This window comes from Drosophila kikkawai, chromosome 2L (assembly GCF_030179895.1).
Source record: "Drosophila kikkawai strain 14028-0561.14 chromosome 2L, DkikHiC1v2, whole genome shotgun sequence".
NCBI lineage: Eukaryota > Metazoa > Arthropoda > Insecta > Diptera > Drosophilidae > Drosophila > Drosophila kikkawai.
The window spans coordinates 26,760,172-26,776,502 of NC_091728.1; the positions used below are offsets into that span (position 1 = coordinate 26,760,172).

The window sequence follows — 16,331 nt, forward strand, 5'->3', positions numbered from 1 at the left end:
TCGAATGGCAAAAAAAAAGTTTCGGAAAACATTTTTTTTCTATTTTTTTTTGCACTTAAAGCGTACGAACGTACGTTCGCGACCCGTGGACATGCCCATATTTATTAATATTTTAAATATTTTTTTTTTTAATATTTAGGAAAATGTATGTTTTTCGTTTTTCGTGTAGGGAACCCTTAGAATCTACATATTGGTGTTAGCTAAAGACAGGTAACCAAAAATATTGTGCACCGATTAGTACTAAATCAAATTTAAATTAAAAGTATTTATAATTCAAAATAATAAATATTACTTTTAATGATTTAAGACTTCCTTACCTACCTCAATCATAAGTTTAAGTGTCACATGTTATTTACTAAGAACTTTGTAATATACTCATTTGTTAGCCACAGCAAGTGGGGCCGGGTCTTCATAGTAAATAAATAAACCCATTACAAATTATTTATCTCTTTATATAAAATTATAGGTTTATATAAATTATAAATGGCCAAAAGGCGACTTTCGCAACTTTAAACGGTATATATGTTTGTAAATACATCTGATAACTGCTTTGTTATTTAAAAATTTGTTGTCAGTTTTTAGGAACATATAATGCAGTGTCTTCTGGATTACATTCGATTTAATTCGTTACTAATCCCATACATATACATACATATGTACATATATCAACACCAGCAGCGTGACTGACACTATCCAAGCGATACGAAAGTATTAATTTGTACTAACAAATCTGACATATCGGACATAAACCAGATCTCAGAAACACACATCATATTAACATTCGAATCATTAAACATAAACTTTAACTATACTAAAAGCTGTGGATCTTGCATGGATTAAAAATAACATTAATAAGAAAAACAAATAACTATGTATGTATATTTAAAAGCAAAGCTCTTCACTGTCCCTGATTTACCTTCAGTGACGTCTGCAGTGTTATAATCGGTGGTGCGGAACGAAAAAAAAACAAGAAAGGAAGCTTACTTCGGCACGCCGAAGTTTGTATACCCTTGTAGATTGGTATTGATTTTTATAATATAAATTTAAATGCTGAAAACACACACAAAACAGAGTTTCATTACATTTTCCCTATACTTATTATGTTTACAGTTACAGTTTTACACTCGCAGCTTTACATTTTCTCTACATCTACCGATCGCTTCTATGGCAGCCATATGATATAAATGTCAGATTTTTATAAAACTTATACCAAAATTCTAAAATAATAAACAAGAAAGGAAGCTAACTTCGGCACGCCGAAGTTTGTATACCCTTGCAGATATTATTTCATTACATTTTACCTATATTATTATGTTTACAGTTTGACAGTTACAGTTTTGCATTCCCAGCTTTACATTTTCTTTACATCTATATATCGTTTCTATGGCAGCTATATGATATAGTTGTCCGATTTTCATAAAATTTTTACCAAAACTCTGAAATAATAAAAAAAGCATATGTCTCGGAGTAGATGAAAAAACGTTGAAAAACAACGAAGTTATAGTTTTTTTTCTATTAATTTCCCGATCGTTCCTATGGCAGCTATAAGATATAGTCGTCCGATTTTCATAAAATTTTTACCAAAATTCTGGAATAATATAAAATGGCTATATCTCTAAAATGATGCAAAAATATTGAAAAACAGCCAAGTTATAATTTTTTTTCTAAAAATTTATCGAACATTTGTATGGCAGCTATATGATATAGTCGTCCGATCCGGCCCGTTCCAACATATATAGCAGTGAGAGTATATAGAAGACTATATGCAAAGTTTCATTCAGATAGCTTCAAAACTGAGGGACTAGAAATACTCAAAAATATATGTATTTTAAATTTCTAGAGGTAAAAAAAACAACAAAATAAAGTATATAACATACTAGTCTGATGTGACTAAAATTATGGTACCCTGCAAGAGTATAACATAAAGTTGTAGAATTACCAAAACTAAATGTTATAATTATCATATTAGTATATCATATCAATGATGGTTTTCATAAAAAAAATCTGGATGCTGAAAAAGAATTGTTTTGCGACCCTATTTCATTAATTTTGTTATTATCCAAGTGCTACAAGTGATTATATTGCATTGATTGATTGCACTAGTGAAGAATGGTTGTTTGAACTATTATAAAAAATAAAACTTAATGGGATCCATCACTTACACTAACAAGCTAACATAACCCTTTTGAAAAGCATGTAAGAATTTTTTTTTTAATGTTCGTTTCTTAACGTTTCAGTGTAATAAACCCATACGTACGTATGAACGTTCGGGCTCCGTACAAATTTCAGTCATATCCTACTGCAACATACTTCGGATTCCAAAACCTATTTTCAGTTTTTTTGTGCTTGTTTATAATATTATATATATATATATAAATATATTTATTTACATCGTATAAATATTTATTATATAAACTTTACTGTTAACCCCTTACTTGTTTTCTTTTCTCATTCTGTTTTTTTACTGTACCAACTAGTATCTGTTGGAGTTACTAAACCTTTTAATATTAGGCTTCTGTTTATAGTTAAAAAATCGAAATAGTTTGTCTATTTTGTAACAGTTGCCAAACACAATTTTCAATAAAGAAGGCGACCAAAACAAGCAACGTTTCGGAAAGTCTAAAAACGACAAGCAGAAACGGAAAAATTTGCCCGCAAACAATGCGCTTCCGTTCTGCTAAAGCCTTAGCTGGCCTGGCTGTGGAATCTACAATGAAACTGGGCCAGCCTATAAACCATAGACCAACGCCAGAAAACTTTGGTTCAAGTTCACTACAACAACCTAACAGTGTCGCAGGTGCCTAAAATGTTACTTAAAAGAAGAAAAGTCTTATTTATGTAAATAAATTTAAAAAATGTTCTGCCTCGGGTTTACTTTCCACTTAGTAATTACGTATTATGCAAAATATGTTTATATGTTTATAAAACTAAATATGTAAAATATTCTGCTACTTATCCTTTTTAACAAGTTTTGGATGAGTATTACCTTGACCCAAAAATTATAATTTCCCTTGCGCTAAAATTTTCAGTATTTTGTTAATAATACAATCACAAAACGCTTAACAATAAATAAGGAATACGACATTGTTGTAAATGCATCTGTGCTTTCATTCAAAAACAGTGGAATATATTGTCCTATATCCAATACTACAAAAAATTACTTTTCAATACGTTTAAATAAAAAAATCCATACCAAAATAATGACATTATAGATCACTGTAGGCTTGTTAGAGCTGCAAACGCAGTCAGATCTTTTTGAAAAAGAAAAAAACGCAATACAACTGTTTTAAGGTGGAAATAAATAACAGCAGCAAGGTAAGCAGATGCTGATGGGCACGTCGACAAAGCTCGAATATATTTGTTCATCTTGATCTATGAAAGCATAAAGTTTAATGGAGCATTATGAAAGAATTCCCAGAACAAAAAAAGTAACCAACCAAAGATGTTCGTTGATGTGAGGGGCGGGAATCGAAAAGTCGGAGATGTCTGCATACAATTGGACAGGTAAAAACAGTACAGACAGGTCGGACAGGTTGCATAGTTGAACCTCAACAGCGCCTCTTTGAGTTTAGCATCATCAGAAACAACGTACAGTGGGGACTTTTTAATATCTTTTAACCCAAATATTTATTTTGTTTTTTATTTTATTAAATGTTAGAAAAGCTTATAAAACTAAAACTAACATATAAATACATACAATACAATAGTACGATCTGCCAGGGCCATCGACTATATACGGGATTATGGTGTATTATTTACAATATGTACAATTTGCTAGTGTATGTTAAATATTGTGATAGATTGTTGTTTCTTTAAGAAATTTGGTTATTATTTTGATGTTTTCTGTAGAGGGGTTGCTTAAACAGTGTGTTGGATTTATGTTTTTAAAGATATTTTGTTTCATTTGTTTAAAATTGGCTTAATGCAAAAAAAAAAAAACCGGAAAAAATCCATAGTGCAATGGCTGAAAAGAATATTAGAATTAGACGGCACAATTTTTGCGACAAATTTATCTCTGTGTATTTTTCAATACAATTTTTTAAATGGTTTCATTAAGAATTCCTATTTATTTTTTACCTTTTGCACACAACTCATTTATCAAAAAACGTACTTAAAAAGCAAACAAGTTGAAGATGAAACAAGAAAGGAAGCTAACTTCGGCACGCCGAAGTTTGTATACCCTTGCAGATTGGTTTTGATGTTTATATTATAGATTTAAATGATGAAAACATTCACAAAACAGAGTTTCATTACATTTTACCTATACTTATTATGTTTACAGTTACAGTTTTACATTCCCAGCTTTATACATTTACCGATCGGTTTATATGGCAGCTATATGATATAGTTGCCCGATTTTTATGAAATTTATACCAAAATTCTAGAATAATAAAAAAAGCTTATATCTAAGAGTAGATGAAAATACGTTGAAAAACAACGAAGCTATAATTCTTTTCCTATTAATTTCCCGACTGTTCCTATGGCAGCTATATCATATAGTCGTCCGATTTTCACAAAATGAAAATGAAATAATATGAAATGGCCATATCTAAAAAATGGTGCAGAAATGTTGAAAAACAGCAAAGTTATAATTTTTTTTCTAAAAATGTATCGAACATTTGTATGGCAGCTATATGATATAGTCGTCCGATCCGGCCCGTTCCGACATATATAGCAGTGAGAGCATATAGAAGACTATATGCAAAGTTTCATTCAGATAGCTTTAAAACTGAGGGACTAGTTTGCGTAGAAACAGACAGACGGACAGACAGACAGACAGACAGACGGACAGACGGACATGGCTAGATCCACTCGGCTGTTGATGCTGATCAAGAATATATATACTTTATAGGGTCGGAAACGTCTCCTTCACTGCGTTGCAAACTTCTGACTGAAATTATAATAACCTGCAATGATATAAAAATGTTATAATGAGGTAATTAGTAAAATTTGTATTCTTCATTCGCTTCGACAACGTTTTAAAGTCGTCTCGGCCTTAAATTTACCAAATTTAGAAGGATCTTTAAGGATATCTCTTCCCGAAAGGAAATTACCTCAGATGTGGGGTCCCTTTGGGTTTTTTTTTAATGAATTCTTTATTTTAAGTTTGTTCATAAATCACCTCTCCAGAACTTCTTCTGCTTGTTCAATCTTTTAAGCTTATTTGCCTTTGGAATATGTTGCACATCCTTAGCTCTTAGTGTCTGAAGGTCCTGTATCCTTATGTGTCGACGGACTCTCTCTCCACTTACTGTTTTTAACTCACTTTTAAGATCATATGCGGTGTGATTCCACTGATTTGCAGCGGAATTAGGCTTCAGAAAAGTATTTTTCTTTAATTCCCGTAGAGAAATTTGGTTTTCATTGAGCGTTGTTTTGCGATTAGGACCTGTTGTTTTCAAATTCTACATTATGTTTTTTTAACTTGTTAATTTAATAATGAACAGTTTGACGCAACACATTGATCTCATTTGCAATTTCTTTTACTTTAATTCCTTCGTTTAGCTTTACTACATTAAATACCTAATAACCAAACTAATTTCGCTCTTTCTACACATAATTTAGATACATTTTAACAATTCTTAATTTTTTTTTAGTATTAAATATTTAAATTATTAAATTTAAGCGTTCTTTGATTTCACGCGCTCAACTCCCTCGGAACATTTTCTCAATAGGTTTGCCGAAATACTTATGTTAAAATTCTATGTCTGCATGCATTTATATTAGCAGAAAGTGATCGGTAACGGTAAAATGCAAAGAATTTGAAATCTATAGAGCTAAATATAACTTATTTATTTTGGGCATAATTTTATCACCGTTATATGAAGACTTTGAGCAGGGCTATGCTCAATAGTCATACCAAGGTTTTGTCAGAATAATTGTCCCGACTAGTATAAGGTTCTATAACTGAATATTGCATATTGATTTAACTAAATTTTGTTTTGGATCGGCAAAAAATCTGCGGCCAATTTAGAAACAACTTGAAAATGGGTCTATAATAGTTCCCATATGCTCAGACAACCTCCTCTCCTACATATCCATTTAATATACTATTACATTATAATTACGATTTTTATGGACAAATATTAAAATAAAATTGATCTGGCTTCAACAGAAAATGTTGTCACAAAATTTAGAAGCTACTTTAGTTAAAATAATCTAGATTGTTTTACACGGACGTCATGCGCTTTAATAAGCTATTCCCCTGAAGAATCTCAGGTTTAAAATATATTGGGATAAAATATGGCATCGAGCCGTTCAAAACCACAACATATTTTATGGAAATTTTCGCCGTTTGCTCTACAGACCCCACTGTATGTGGGTAGGGACAGCTGTGGCTGTGTCCGCAACTGCAGATGCCTAATGGCAAATGGTCAGAGATAACCTCTCGATGGGGTCAACGTGCAGGAGGCCACAGGCGGCTGAAAGCAGACAATTTAAATGATATTCGGACAGACACTCAAGAGACCTGCGGCTAAAATGGCGCCGCTGCCCGGTGAGGTAGCACATCGGGGTTGTCCACAAGGTAATGACGATTAGTAATTCATTATTATAATGAACTTATAATGAGGATAAACTTTTAAAATCAACAAAAGCCCGAAAGAAAACTATCTTCGGAAAGCCAGCATTAAATATAAATCATTTATACAAAAGTCCTCTTATGTATTTATTTATTAAAAATTATAGTACAGTTTACAAACCCAACAGAATTAAAAATTATAGTGCTGGCTTCAGGGCCAGCTATCCTGATAAGCAAAACAAATACAAAATAAATGAATTAAATTAAGTTTTGAAAAGGCACAGCTATGCTTTAGATAATTTTGACATTGCAATCCTATCAGAAGTCTTCTCACACGACATATGTACGTTTCAAAAAGTTAGAGAATTTTAACCTTTTTGGAAAACATTTGAATGATGGCAAAGCTAATGTGGAGTTGCTATGGCCTGTAGGAAAAAAATCAAACTTTAAAAAATAAATTAATATAATTAACAGTGTTACATTGCCCTAGCAAAATCTATGAATAGACTTGACCTTTGTGTCAATATACTATCTTGAACCTCAAATAACTATTAATGATTTCAAAGGGATAAAGACGCTATAATACAATTTTTTTACTTCTCTGAAAATGTAATTCTGGCCTGTGACTTAAACGCCAAATGAGAGGCTTTTGGCGACGGAACAACCAACAACAAAGGAACCTATTTTAAGGAACAGATGGAGAGATCAGGTTTCAGATTTGCAAATTATGGAAGTGGAAATTTTTTAAAGATTTATAGATTCTGATAGTGGATCTGTTGCAGACCTGACTTTTGCTAAAAGCTGAAAGCTTTTACTAATTCACTTAAGCTCAGAAGAAAGACAACAGGGCACCATATTTTGAGATTTAATGTGCACCAGTAAACCTAAAGATGGCATAGAAAAAGCGGTTAAGGTCAATAAAAGTACCTGTTATGCTAGATGAATAAGTTAAATGCAAATGGATCGTAACATATATAATTTTTATAATACAAATTATAAAATAGGTGTTATTTTCCACTTATATAGAAAAAAAAAGGGAATTTAATTCTTATTATTCAACTCGTATAAAAAAGTTATGGAATAATTATTATTTTTTAAATTTTTATTTAAAAGTTAACTTATAACAGTTATTTTCAATTGTTAAAATAATACTTGAAAATTAAAATTATTCTCCAATTTTTATTTATCCAATTATTATTTTAAAAATTGAAAATCAAAATTGAATCGCAATAACTTTTCAACGGAATTAAAGAATTGTAACAAGATTCATTTGACACCAGACAAGCAAGCATATCTTTATAATATTTTGATGAGAAGATACAGCTGTTACGGAGAGCTGTGGTGCACAAAAGACAACATGAACTCTAATTTAGTCTAAACTATTTGCGATTTGTATGACGACTAATGCTCTAAATCCTGGCGTCTAAGAAGAGCTAGTAAACCTTTATAATGCTAAAATAAAAAAATTGTAATTTTCCCGAGGAATGGCGTGAAATAAAACTGACCAATACGAAAGAAAAATAAAGACTTGACAAATATTAAAAATTCTGGACCAATTTTCTTATATCTTTGGTAGTAAAAACAGCAGACAGTATGATTAAGGTTAGGCTAGAGACACATATATGTAGATGAGAATAAAATACTCCCCTACTAGTCATATGCATAAAAAAAACAAAAAAACGCGCCCATGTGCATAAACGACGCGTCGTTTCAAATATGCCTTCCTGCTGGCGCTGTCACCTTGGAAGAAGTGAAAGTTCTGGTAGCCAAGATGTCTCCCAAAAAACCCCCGGTGAGAATCTTCTTGACAATATAACAATTCGTTTATTACCTGATGAAGCCCTGCAATTCCTTGTGTCTGTTTTCAAAGGCGTTTTAGAAGTTGGATACTTTCCGAAAGTTTCTAAATCGGCCAGCATGGTCCTCAAGCCTGGAAAACCGCCTGTTTCCGCCTGCAGCACGGTACTCCTGAGCAACTGCATAGAGTGGTTAACTTCGCCTTAGAAGCCTTGGAGAAGAAGGAGTATGCTGTAGCTGCCTTCCTGGACATTCAACAGGCATTTAACAGAGTCTGGCCCCCTGGTCTGTTGTACAAAGCGAAGCGACTCTTCCCGCCTTAACTGTACCTATTTGTAAAAAGTTTTCTACATGAACGCACATTCCACGTATCGGGTGATGGATATAAATCAAGTGTCAAGACAATTGAAGCTGGAGTTCCGCAAGGAAGTGTTCTAGGACCTACTCACTATTTGGTCTTTGCTTTGGACTTGCCTAGTCACTCACCAGTCACTGAATTTGCGGAAGAAGATGTACTAACAGCTACATACGCTGACGACACTGACGTGTTTGCGAAAAGTAAAAGTATTTTCGCAGCTTCCTTTGGTTTGCAGGAATATCTGGATGCCTTTCAGGAATGGGTTGTGAATTGAAATATATATATATAATAAATTTAAGAGAAAATTGGTGTGTACTTAAAACAAAACTATCGCTATTAAAACGACAGTTATATAGAAAACAAAATTTGGACATATATATATCCATATATCAATTAAACCTTGAGTACTTTATTTTTATGTTCAAATATTTTAACAAGAATATGCCATGACTACTTTTGCAGACATGGGTATAAGGGAAACTAAGGATATGGACATATCGCAGGCTGCAATATAAAGATGTGTAGGAGTAACTTCGGACACAAGCGGACACATGAAATTTTCGCTTTAGCAGAAGTCATGTCACCGATTTTTAGGACAAAATGGCTTACTATCAAAAAACTTTTTTTACCCTGGCTGGGTATTTTATTTTAGTCAAAAGTTGGCAACGCAGTGAAGGAGACATTTCCGACCCTATAAAGTATATAAATTCTTGATCAACACTACAGTCGAGACGATCGAGCGATGTCCGTCTATCTGTCTGTCCGCGTGTCCGTCCGTCCGTCCACCCATCTGTCCGTTCGTCTGTCTGTCAAGACGTCTGACGACATATAGCTGCCATAGAAACAATCGCTAGATGTAGATAAACATGTGAAGCTGCGAGTTATAATTAATTAATAACGTTAATGTGTGCAGTGACAAGCAATACTGTAACTTTTAGAGAGTTTAGCTATTTTATTAGCAAAACACGAACATATGTATTCTACAATTTTAAGGCTTGTGTAATAATAAATGTAGAGGAGAAACTGTTAAGCAACAACGGTGAATATACACTCATAAAATTTTTTACCCAAAATCGCCCTAAAAAGCCACTTTTAGCTCGTAGATTAAGAAAAGTTGCTGCTGCATTTTTAGCAATATAGTTTTATATTTGTTGTAAAAAATAATTGGTAATAAATAGTAATAATATTATTATTTTTGTCGTTGTCTTTATTAACAAAATGCTAACACTTTTGGTATTGCAAAGAGTCTTGCTCTTACTAAGAGTTGGCCGGCCACCCTCACCTCATACCAGAGATGTTTGAACCAGTTGGGAATTATATGCGCAGTGCGCACCAAAATCTGAGACGAATTTCACGAAAAGTTGACCAGCAAAACAAGGAAAATCGCCCGAAAAGCCTAGTACTTCCTACGAAGTGTTCTTGCGTTGTACCCCTCTTTGTGGAGTACATTTCGTACTGTTTGAGGGTCAACTTTTTTGCCTGAGCTACGGAATAGTTGGGATTGTCTTTAATTGGGATTTGGGGTTCGTCCCTATCCTTCAATATTTTCCAATACGGCTGTAGCTTTAATAGTTTAGTTTATCTGTTGGCGAATAATTTAATAAATAAATATTTTATTTAAAATGGTGTCAAGTCAAGTGTCGAACTTCAAACGAAACAGATCTTATCAGACGTCGCAATCCGACAGTTAAGCTTAACAAATTGCATGAAAAATAACAAAAAAGACGCCGAAGCCGTTATAATTTCTAATGAGGCCATGACTTTAAATTGGAATTTAATAAAGCAGATTTCTGAATTATACTTGTTCTGCATTTAAGTTTCCCCATTATTAGAATACATTTGCTTTTGTCATTAAGTGCCGCCCAAATTCTGATCAAATTTGCATAGAAATCAAAAATTAGTATAATCGATACATATATATATATATATACATATATATTTATTTTTATTATTTTTTTTTGTTTACAGTTGCGGCCAAAATCAAGTCAGAATATATACAAATTTTTTATTAAGATACGTGAAAATATAGATGGTCTATTTTCGGTTATGCATTTAATATTTTAACATTATCAATTTTAAAAATAATATAATTGTGAATTCCTTTATATGAATGTATGTATGTATTTTAATTATGGAAAAGGAGAATATTTTCCTTGTTTCTACTTTTTCAAATTTTTTGGGATTTTAAGCACAAGATCTTTTTTTTTTTACATATGTCTATACTGTTAACCGCGGTTATAAATGCTTTTAATTCATAATGTAAATGAGGGGGGACAACTTGTTTTAAATTTTATGCAAATTCCACTAATTTCGTTTCGGTATTAAACGTTTTCATTAAATTCTTAAGCCAACAGGAAACCGAAGCCTAGTGGTAAAATATTTTTTTGAGCATAGAAAGCCAAGCACATGTAACTTTAAAATTTGTATTTTTACTTCATAAATTTACAGAACGTTTTTTTTCAGACTGAATGACAACTGTTTTAGTAAGTCAATTTTGCATCTCGAAATTTAAAAACAAAAACTGTCGAATAACTATTATTTTAAAAATTGGAAATAAAAGTTAAATTAAATAACTTTTAAACGGATATTTAAAAGATTGGCATATATGTATGTATAATTAATCTACATTTTAATACCTTTCGTTTGATGTATTCTTCTTCTTGGAATAGTTACGAATAGCTTTTATTAAATATTTTGAAATGTTTTTATTTTGCATATTTGTATATATTATGCATATAATAAATATTTTCATATACCTTGTATATTTTATGCATATGCATTCAATGCAAAAATGTTATATTAAAAGTTTGTTTTTTCGCATTATGGTATAGTAGACGGGCGACTAGGACGGTAATGCTTATCAAGAATATATGTACATATAACATATGTATATATGTACGTATGTTTATTTGGTTTATTGGTATATATTAGTACACATGTCTAAATATATATATATAGTATAAGTATTCGCTGTGAATTTTTAGTTCACTATGCCTGAAGCCGGCTTTAGATCCGACTTGCGATTAAGATCAGGCGAGATTAATGATTTCAAGATTTTTGGACAGTTGTGAGTCATTGCCGAGCAGTCCTAATTCTATAATATTATGATACCAGCGAATTAATTAGAGATTCCATTAAAGGTTACACACCGCATTAGCAAAGTGTAAATTTTCCAACAGAATTTTTTAATTCACTAGATATACCTGGAATGCCACCACATTATCTTCGATAATCCATAATGCACCTCAATTATGCAACGGTACGCGTTTGGTCATCAAAAATATCATCGGAAATATACTTGAAGCAATCATTTTAACCTGGGAAGTTTAAAGGAACAGTAGTCCTGTTGCCACGTATTCCAATGATACCGTCAGATTCTACTATACCCTTCAAAAGGATATAGTTTCCAATTCGTTTAGCTTTTGCCGTGTCTATAAATAAGTCTCAAGGTCAAATGTCCATTTGTGGTTTACATTTGGAAAATCTATGTTTTTTCTATGTTGCATTTTCACGTGTAGGGACACCGTAGAATCTAATTGTGTTGGCTAAAGACAGGTTAACCAAAAATTCAATTGAAATTAAAAGTATTTATAATTCAAAATAATAAATATTACTCTTAAAGATTTAAGACTATCTGCCTTACCTACCTCATTCATAGGTTTAAGTGTCACATGTTATTTACTAAGAACTTTTTAATATACTCATTTGTTAGCCACAGCAAGGCGTGGCCGGGTCCTCTAGAATACACAAAAAAAGCTAATTATCTATTATATAAAAATAAGTCGAGTTTTCTGCGGGGATCCTATAACTCCAGAACGCACGAACCGATTTCCACGGGTTTGCATTCGTTGGAAAGGTCTCGGAATTTGTGATTTTTGCAGTAAAGAAAATTCAGGAAAAATTGCAACAGAAAAGCGGGAAAGTCATTTTTCCATAAAGCGCCAACACTGACACATAGCATGCCATAATTCTCTACTCAGTTTATTTTATGAAACAAAACAAAACAAATTTTGTGAAGAATAATTGCAACAGAAAAGGTGGTGAGTTGAACTGTGTAAATTATGCGGATTTGGGGTTAAATTAACCATTCTGCCTATAGACCCAGATCATATACATAACTCCAGAACGCACCAACCGATTTCCATGGTTTTACAAAAAAAAAAGTTATTCGTTTCCTAACATTTCAATTGGAAACCAGCATTTGTCTTTAAGCTGGTAAGTTGAACTGTGAAAATTATAAAATATTTTTTTGAGCATAGAAATCCAAGCACATGTAACTTTAAAATTTGTATTTTTACTTCATAAATTTACAGAACGTTTTTTACTTACTAGTTATTTACTAGTATTTTATATAATTATATTTACAGTGTGACAGTTACAGGTTTCCACTCGCAGCTTTACATTTTTCTGTACATCTACCGATCGTTTTTATGGTACTTATAAGTTATAGTCGTACGGTTTTCATAAAATTAAAACCGAAATTCTAAAATAATAAAAAATGGCCATATCACAAAAATTATGCAAAAATGTTGAAAAAAAGCCAAGTTATAATATTTTTTTTCTTTATTGTGTCGATAATTTTTATGCCAGCTATATGATATAGTCGTCCGATCCGGCCCGTTCCAACATATATAGCAGTGAGAGTATTCAGAAGAATATATATACTTTAAGGGTCGGAAATGTCCCCTTCACTGCGTTGCAAACTTCTGACTGAATTTATTATACCCCGGAAAGGTATACGTTGCGTGTATGTCGCTAGCAACAAAACAAATCGTTTCTAGCAACATTTACCTTCATTTCCATATCCATGTTCTTTTTAATTTCACCCACATTGCTTTTGGTACCGGGTATTTCAAGGTCGGTCAAACTCGACTTTAGCTCTTCTACATTGTATGTAAGTACTTGTTTTATGTGGTGCTTTATTCTCTTTGTATGTACATAGTATGTACATTTATCGTATTTGATTTTTTGGCTTAAAAATAAAAAAACTTTCCAGCCCTGCTTTTAAGTCAATAACAGTTTTTAAAATGTGTATTGTTAATTTCTCAAAATGATCCCCGTGCAGTAGTTTCGTTATGTGTACTGACCTCATGCGCACCGCCTTTTGATACGGTTATCATGCAAGGCCGTGGTATTGAATAGCTACGTATTTGGAGAATGTTGTGCTTTCGTACATACATACCTACATATGTACATATCTACATGCATATATTCATACATCAGTTACCATCCCAAAAGGAGGGCAAGGCAACATTTGGTAACAGCTTATTCCAGACCAAAATCCTCTAATTTTGCAACTCATTTCATTTATTTATATTTCGAGTAATGGAGGAGAAACAGTACAGTGCACAGTGATCATATACAAATGTAAAATTTTATTTACCAAAATTTGGATATACATATATATATTTTGTTGTTGTTGTTGATGAATCATCGATGACAGTCCATACAAATTACTGATGAAATTAACATGGGCAAGTGCTAGGCTGTCATCAGTAAATAGGTCGCAACAAAAATTACTTTTGTTGATTGCTCAGTTTATTTTTTTTTTTTAAATGGAAAAATTTAATAACTTGCTACTAATAATTGAGTACGTACCTTTTTTTTTTTTTGTTTTACTTTCAGATTTTCCTTTACTAATTTAGGTTTAATTTAATTTCATTGTTTTTAAATTTAATTACACTGTTTTTAATATAAGTTCAGAGTTTTTATTACACGTCCAAACGTATTCAATAATTTTTTCTCGTAATTTTTTTTTATTTTTTATTTTAAAGGCTCAATATCTTAAGAATTTGATGTCCATCGAACTTTTGCAGAGTTGAACCAAGTTTAAAGCGCTCTCCTGAAAAATGCCATTTTGAAAATCGGTGTACGTGTACACGATAACTCAAAATTTACTGAACCAATCGGTTTGAAATTTGGAACATTACTTCTTTAGGTAATTCTACAGGTACTCACGTCGAGCCTTTTTTAATTTTATTATAATTTTTATTTAACAAATTAACTTAATTTTTTAGTCGGGGTTTTGGCTTCCAATTTTTATAAAAAATCGGGAAAAAAGTGTAAAAATAATGAATGAGGTATACTATTTTTAGATCGGAAGATTCTGTGGACTGTTAAGATGTACACCGCAAAACAATTTTTTTGGAGGCGACTCGGGAGATACCCTATAAATCCTCTACCTCTAAATAGTTTTCAATACAAAAAATATTAAAAATTGTTTAAATGTGTTATTATATGGTATTTAGTTCATTGAGCTAACTTTAGCCGTTTCGCCACAACATTTTCTTGAAAAGTGGGCATTTTTGCATCGAATGCACCCCCTCTTAACTAATTCTACAAATACTCACGTCAAGCTATTTTAATTTAAAATTTTAATCAATTTTTTAATTAACAAATTAAGTTACTTGTTTATTAAAAAATCGGGATTTAGACTTCCAGTTTTGATCAAATAAAAAAATTGGAAAAATTAAAAAAAATGAAAACACCACTTGAGTACCTCAAGACACTTTCGCCACAACATTTAAGTATTTCTTTGTTTATTATTTTTCAGCTTTATTTATAATATTTTAACTCGTATGGTGCCTTTTTCATAAATCGGAACTTAGGTAATAAGTCCTAGTTGTAACAACGTAAAACAATTATTTTCGCGCTAAAAATTAAATAATTTCAAAAAAATTTTTCTTTACATTTGGCTTCCTGAACCACTGTGCACAGTATGTGTCACAAGTGCTTAGTTGGACTACTTTGTATAAAGGGCTTTGTATGAAAGCTTCAGCAGTTTGATGGCACTTTCTAGCCTTCGCTTTGATTTACATCTATGTTCGGCAAGTCATAGTTTATTGTGAGGTAAGAAAGTCAGTTTGGAAATCTTTTTCAAACTTTATAAAAAATCGTAATTTTATTATTTTTTTAAGACAGAAGTTTTTAACGCATTAAAAGAAGGCACTTCCAACCATATAAAGTTTTCAGTCCTGCTCCGGTTTTCTCTATTCTTTTTCGATTTGGCCAAAATCGTATGTTTTCGTTTTTTGCTTTTTTGTTTACTGTTTTTTAAATTGTTTTGTTACCGGAATGTTTTTATATATGGTCATTTATTTTATGTCAAACTTGGCAATTATACGCATTCAAAGTAAAAAAAAAACCTATAATATATTTTTTATATTTTTTTATAAATGTTAAATAGTTTTCCCTAGGTCTATCATTGGTGCAAGTGTTGATTTTAAACATTTGTTCGAATTCTGGAAATGTAAAGAAATTAAGATATTTGCACGTGACAAATACAGAAGTCACTTTCGCTGCAAGCTGCTGATACACTGATTTCAGCGAAAAGCCATAGATTATTTATGTAAACCAAATTTTAAATTGTCATGCGGTAATGTTCGTTTCTTATACCAAAACTTGTATACCCTTGCAGTTTGCAACTGGATCATTAAGAACCGACCCATTCTGATCAAATAAATAGAAAAAAGGAAATATATAAAAGTTATACATATCACATAATAATTTGGTTTTGATAACATTTCAAAAATAATTCAAAACATCGAAGTAGATGAAAATATGTACCGATTGTTTCTTTAGCACCTATATGATATAGTCTTCCAATATGTTTAAAACCAATATGTTAAAAACTTCGGCACACCGAAGCTTGTATAC

At 31.7% G+C, this 16,331-nt stretch overlaps 1 protein-coding gene across 2 annotated transcripts in view; it reads left to right on the forward strand.

Annotated features, from left to right (window-relative positions):
* The first annotated feature begins 736 nt into the window (after positions 1-736).
* scaf (scarface) overlaps positions 737-16,331 on the forward strand; it is a 32,731-nt gene continuing 17,136 nt past the window's right edge. Inside the window, exon 1 of one of the 2 annotated variants that reach the window (XM_070284229.1) lies at positions 737-872. The gene's annotated coding sequence lies outside the window, so the exon portion shown is untranslated. Of the gene's footprint in view, positions 873-6,090; positions 6,527-16,331 lie in introns of those variants that run through there. The other variant, XM_070284235.1, reaches the window with a different exon arrangement.